The 6,197-nt window shown below is 43.5% G+C and overlaps 1 protein-coding gene across 1 annotated transcript in view; it reads right to left on the reverse strand.

Annotated features, from left to right (window-relative positions):
• The window catches only part of LOC109422664 (cytochrome P450 4d1-like), a 505,971-nt gene that overhangs the window by 391,164 nt on the left and 108,610 nt on the right, over window positions 1-6,197 (reverse strand). The window lies entirely within an intron of this gene.

Below are 6,197 nucleotides of genomic sequence, written 5' to 3' on the forward strand. Positions count from 1 at the left end.
CAAGAGAGCTCGTGGGGCAATATCAGGCTGGGTTCATGGGTGAACGCGCTACAACGGACCAGTTGTTCGTCATTCGCCAGGTGTTACAGAAATGCCGCGAATACGACGTGCCCACACATCACTTTTTCATCGATTTCAAATCGGCGTATGATACAAGCGATCGAGAACGGCTATGGCAGATTATGCACGAATACGGATTCCCATATAAACTGATACGATTGATCAAGGCGACGATGGATCGAGTGATGTGCGTAGTTCGAGTATCAGGGACACTCTCGAGTCCCTTCGAATCCCGCAGAGGGTTACGGCAAGGTGATGGTCTTTCGTGCTTGCTGTTCAACATTGAGTTAGAGGGTGTAATAAGGAGAACGGGGATAAACACGAGTCGAGTGGAACGATTTTCACGAAGTCCGTTCAGCTGCTTGGTTTCGCTGATGATATTGATATTATTGCTCGGAAATTTAAGACGATGGCGGAAACGTACATCCGACTAAAGAGCGAAGCCAGGCGAATCGGATTAGTCATTAATGTGTTGAAGACAAAGTACATGATGGCAAAGGGCTGCAGATAAAAATCACGCCACCCCTAATTTATATCGAAGGTGATGAAATCGAGGCGGTTGAAGAATTCGTGTACTTGGGCTCACTGGTGACCGCCGACAACGACACCAGCAGAAAAATCCAGAGGCGCATTGTGGCAGGAAATCGTGCTTACTTTGGACCGATCGAATAAAGTTGGCCATAACACGAAGTTAGCTATCTACAAAACGCTGATTAGATCGGTAGTCCTCTATGGTCAGCATGGACTCTATGTGCAGAGGACTTGCAGACTTTGGAACGGAAGGTGTTGCGTACTATCTACGGCGGAGTGCAGATGGAAGACGAGACTTGGAGAAGGCAAATGAACCATGAGCTGTATCAGCTGCTGAGAGAACCAACCATCGTCCATACCGCGATAATCGGGAGGCTGTGGATCTCGTCATGAGTACAAAAAGACATGTTGCGCAGCGCGTTAGGAGGGGCAATCAAGTGCGTACGCTTCGCAGAGTGCGTGACTGAAGGGAGACACACAGCTATGGATCGAGTAGAATGGAGACGTACAGCAGAGGACACTCAGGACACTTAGTCTGACCGGAGGTAACTATGTACACTAGCGCCACATGGTGGTGAAATTTGGAACTATGTTCTTCATGGTCTGAAAATACTCGTAGTCCTGTTTTGTCGACTGTTCGAGTCCGTATGAACTTGATCATCAATATTAACTTCTTTTCTCGATCAGCCTAGATAGCTGTGTAGTGTCGGTAGCGATTGTCTCAATTGGCTAAGAATAACACTACGGACCGCCTGTTCCGGTGGTAAAAATCCACCAACAGGTGACCCCTAATTCATGGTGTGATGCGGCTTTATGGTTACCGTGCCTAGGAATGAATGGCTAGGGGGGTCTAATAAAAACCTAATCGCTAACGGAGCCTGTGGAGTACCAGGGCGCCCTCCACAGTATGTAGCCCTTACTGCGCTAACCGGAGCAATGGTGCAGTGGACCTTGTGTTTCTCCGAGACAATCAGCTGCCCTTCTTTAGTCTCACTTGAGGCTAAATAAGGGCGGGATTATGAAGATGTTGTTAATTAGTTTAAATTTTCACCTATACGGTTTCGCATTATGCGATTTACACAGTGCATTCTGTGTATCCTCGCCTTTGGCGTTTTCCAATCGATACCGATTTGGTTTTATTGTTGCTGTTCTTTGTTGTGCTGTTGTTGCGAAGAGTTTAATCTTACCTAGTTTGAGTAGTAGCTACGGTTAAGACAGCTCAGATCAATCTTTGCAGACTTATGCAAAATGGTTCAGCCCAAGTGGCCTTGGTACAAGAACCTTACTTTCGTAAGGGAAATTTCTATCTAGGAAACCTTGTGAACCCGGTGTTTGCCACTTTCAGTAAACATGAAATGGCAAACTCGCGTGTCATGCCTCGAGCTTGTGTGCTTGTCAACAACGCAATAGTTGCTACACTCATCTCTGAACTAACCACCAGAGATGTATGTACTATCACAATTCATGTATCTGATGGAAACCTCAACAGGAAATACGTCTATTGTTCTGTGTATTTACCGCATGATGAACCATCCCCTACGGATGCTTTCAAACAAGTCATCGCATACTGTACTTCAAAAGGCCTTCCGCTAATTGTTGGCAGTGATGCTAATGCTCACCATATCATCTGGGGCAGCTCAGACATTAACTTAAGAGGCTCTAGTTTGATGGAGTACTTAAGTAGTACAGATCTTGCATTACTTAACATAGGCAACCGCCCAACCTTCATGGTATCTGCTAGAGAGGAAGTGTTAGATATAACGCTTTGCTCTAGCAGAATTAGTCACGAGCTGACCAATTGGCATGTGTCAGATGAAGAATGTTTATCTGATCATCGCTACATCTTTTTTGAACATTTAAATGTTACTTCGCAAACATTGCGTTTCAGGAATCCTTGGTCAACAAACTGGGATCTTTATACTGATTTGGTTGCAGCCAAATTTCATGGATATTCACCATCCATTGACACTCCAAGTGATTTAGATGATGCCGTTGATACTGCAACGACCTTCATCATGGAAGCTTTTGAAGAAGCATGCCCTCTACGGTCTGTGAAGATCACAAGAGGAACCCCTTGGTGGAACTCTGATCTGGCGAAACTCAGGAAACAATGTAGAAAGAGTTGGAACAGACGACGTTCGGCTGGTTCGGAGGCTTTCAGGTCGGCTCGCAAGGCCTACAGGAAAGCTCTCCGGTCTGCTGAACGATCCGGCTGGAAAAACCTTTGTACAAATGTTTCCAGCTTGAGTGAAGTCAGTCGGTTAAACAAAATCCTTGCGAAATCTAAGGATTTTCAAGTGAACGAACTTCGTTTGCCAAATGATAATTTCACTTCCTCTGATGAGGGAGTTTTGGAATGTTTATTCAGCACACACTTCCCTGGATGTGTGGGTATTACATCTTCGGATGAAACTGATGTCTTTCCTTGTAGTTGATTCCCTGGTTACAGCTCGAAGTATTGTAACTACAGAATCAATTGAGTGGGCACTTGCTCCTTTCAAATTTTCTGGGGCAGATAGAATTAATCCTATTTTGCTTCAGAAGGGATTTGATTATTTCAAACTTGTTTTGAAAAAAAATACTTGTTTGCAGTTTTGCTACAGGGTATATTCCCAAATCTTGGCGGGATATTACTGTGAAGTTTATTCCGGAAGTGGGTCGTGCGTCGTATGAAGAAGCAAATAATTTCAGACCTATCAGTTTGACCTCTTTTCTTCTGAAATGCTTAGAACGCATTATTAACCCCGTAACGTGGGTAGATCACCTTAGAATGGTGCGTTGCGGTGTAAGATCTACCAAATTAAATTTTGATCTTGATATTTACCGTATTTTTAAATATTCCAAGATCAAAGTTTGATGCTCTTTTCCTTGTGTTTTGTAGTATTTGTGTTTCAATGTACTGCTAATAAACTTTTTTTTCAGCAGGATTCAGGTAAATGTATCGTACGATATAAATAATATTTTAAAAATATGTAACTGTGGCGAGCGTATCACTAATATGTAGCTTCTTTGACGTACGATGTTAATATTATTTTATATTTCAGATTATCAACCGACGAATCTAGTAATTCAACCAAATGCCAACAAGATGACGAGGAAAGCAGGATGAATTGGGCAGACAACTGATTCGAAGCAGTCTAACAATGGTGTGCCTGAACGTTAACCAAGCGTATCCTTTGGAGTTTACCCTTCCACTAACAACACCAAAATTCCCGTGACACCTAGGCCTGAGAGATCGTAGAGTTGTCTACATTTTTCATAGGTGTCCAAAACTAACCATCCTTTCTCATTTCTCAGCAGTCGCAAGGACGTGGCCAGAACAGTACTCGACCATTGGAGGATTGCGTCAGTCTTGTCTAAGAGTCATAGATTAGTCCCAAATCTTTGTGCTTTGGTTCGAACGGGAAGGATGCCTCCTTCATAACAGCGGTCTAGGACTGTACCACCTACGAATTTGTGCGACTCGCTTAATGCTAATGCTAAATACTTAGAACGCATCATCGATCATCACATCCGTGATGCTCATCTGGCCAACGTGCCTATTCATGTGAACCAACATGCTTACCAATCTGGAAAGGCCACTGTGACTCTTTTACACAAAGTTGTTTACGATATCAAGAAGGCATTCGCTCAAAAGCAATCCTGCTTGGGTGTTTTCTTAGATATCGAGGGTGTCTTTGACAATGTGCCTTTCGATGCCATATTGGAAGCCGCACGGAGTCATGGTATATCTCCAATGATTTCCAATTGGATTCACCAATGCTCAAAAACCGATATCTTTTCTCGGCATCGCGTTTAGCAAGGATTAGGAAATTGAGTGTTTGTGGATGCCCCCAAGGGAAGTCTTGCCACCGTTTTTGAGGAATCTCGTAGCAGATACGCTACTGCGGCAACTCAATAAAAGCGGATTTTCTACTTGGAGTTTTGCCGACGACTACCAAGCATTGCTAGTTAGTATGTGTATCACCATCCTTTTCTACCTGATGCAAAGCGCCCTTCAGGTAGTTGAGGGTTGGTGTCGCCAATATCGTCTGTTTCCTGCAATAGGGGCACAACTCAAAATTTGTCATTTTTGAGATTTTGATGGCAAATGATGAAAAACTATGCAAACTTTCATCTCACAAAGACCCGTTCCGAAATTCGATGAGAAACGCAAGATTTTTGCATTTTCACCAATTTTCCGCAATAAAGGCACAACTCAAAATCAGTCAACTTTTGCAATAGTCGATGAAAAATAGTAATCTAAAATTCATGCAACAGAAAGTCCTTCAGTCCCTTTCCATGATACAAAAATCAAAATTCGTTTACTTTTGTCGAATAATGAGAGAAATAAGTGAACTTGTAGGAGGTGCTTCAAGATTGCCAATTTTCAAACGCTCATTCTGAAAAATCACATTTTTTGAGATGTGCCCCTATTGCAGGAAACCGACGATATGGCCTTTCGGTTAAGCCGAGTAAAACATCTATTGTTCTTTTTACGGAAAGGCAAAACCGTAATGGCGTTTGACCTTTGCGTCTCTTTGATTCTGAAATCGATGTGACTGAACAGGTAAAGTACGTTGGAGTCATTCTTGATTCCAAGCTTTCCTGGACACCTCACATTGAGTTCAGAATCAAGAAAGCTTGTATGGCCTTCGGGCAATGCCGGCGTACTTTTGGTACAACTTGGGGTCTAAACCCAAGTATATCAAATGGATTTACACAACTGTGGTTCGGCCAATATTGGCTTATGGATGTCTTGTGTGGTGGCAAAAGGGTGAAGTGAGAACGGTCCAATCAAATTTAGGCCATCTCCAAAGGATGTGCCTAATGGCGATGTCTGGAGCGTTCTCTTCAACTCCTACGGCAGCGCTAGAAGTTCTCTTTGACGTTGCCCCACTACACATTCATCTCAAACAAGAAGCCCTTTCTTGCACTTACCGGTTGCGGGTACTCGGTCTACTAGAGGAAACTCCTATGAACCGCACATCAACACACACCTCGTTGTTTTCACTTTTGGTGAATTGGGACAAAATTGTTCTTGCTCCAAGTGATCTTACAATTGCTTGTAATTTTCCATATAGGACATTTTCCACGAAATTCCCTTCCCGGGAAGAGTGGATATCTGGTTATCTGGAAAGAAGTATTTTAGACGGCATCGTATGTTACACTGATGGATCCCTTCTCGAAGGTCGAGCAGGTGCTGGTGTTTATTCTCGTGAGCTAAGGTTGTATCAGTCTTATTCATTTGGCAGACACTGCACCGTTTTTCAGGCCGAAATCTTTGCTCTTATGTGCGGAGTGCAATCAGCACTTCAGCAGCACGTAATGGGCGATGTAATATACTTCTGTTCAGATAGCCAGGCTGCTATTAAAGCACTTGCTTCGGCCAACTCCAGGTCGAAGATAGTTATCGCTTGTCGAACTCAAATTGAGGAGCTGAATTCAGCAAACGCTGTTCACCTTGTATGGGTACCTGGCCATTCTTCCATCACTGGAAATGAATTGGCTGATGAGTTAGCTCGCACTAAAGCATCACATGACTTCATTGGCCCTGAGCCAGGTATCCCGATATCGAAGTGTTGGGTAAAGCTTCAGATTCACACCTGGGCTGCCACTCAACACAG

This window comes from Aedes albopictus, chromosome 3 (genome assembly GCF_035046485.1).
Source record: "Aedes albopictus strain Foshan chromosome 3, AalbF5, whole genome shotgun sequence".
Classification (NCBI taxonomy): domain Eukaryota; kingdom Metazoa; phylum Arthropoda; class Insecta; order Diptera; family Culicidae; genus Aedes; species Aedes albopictus.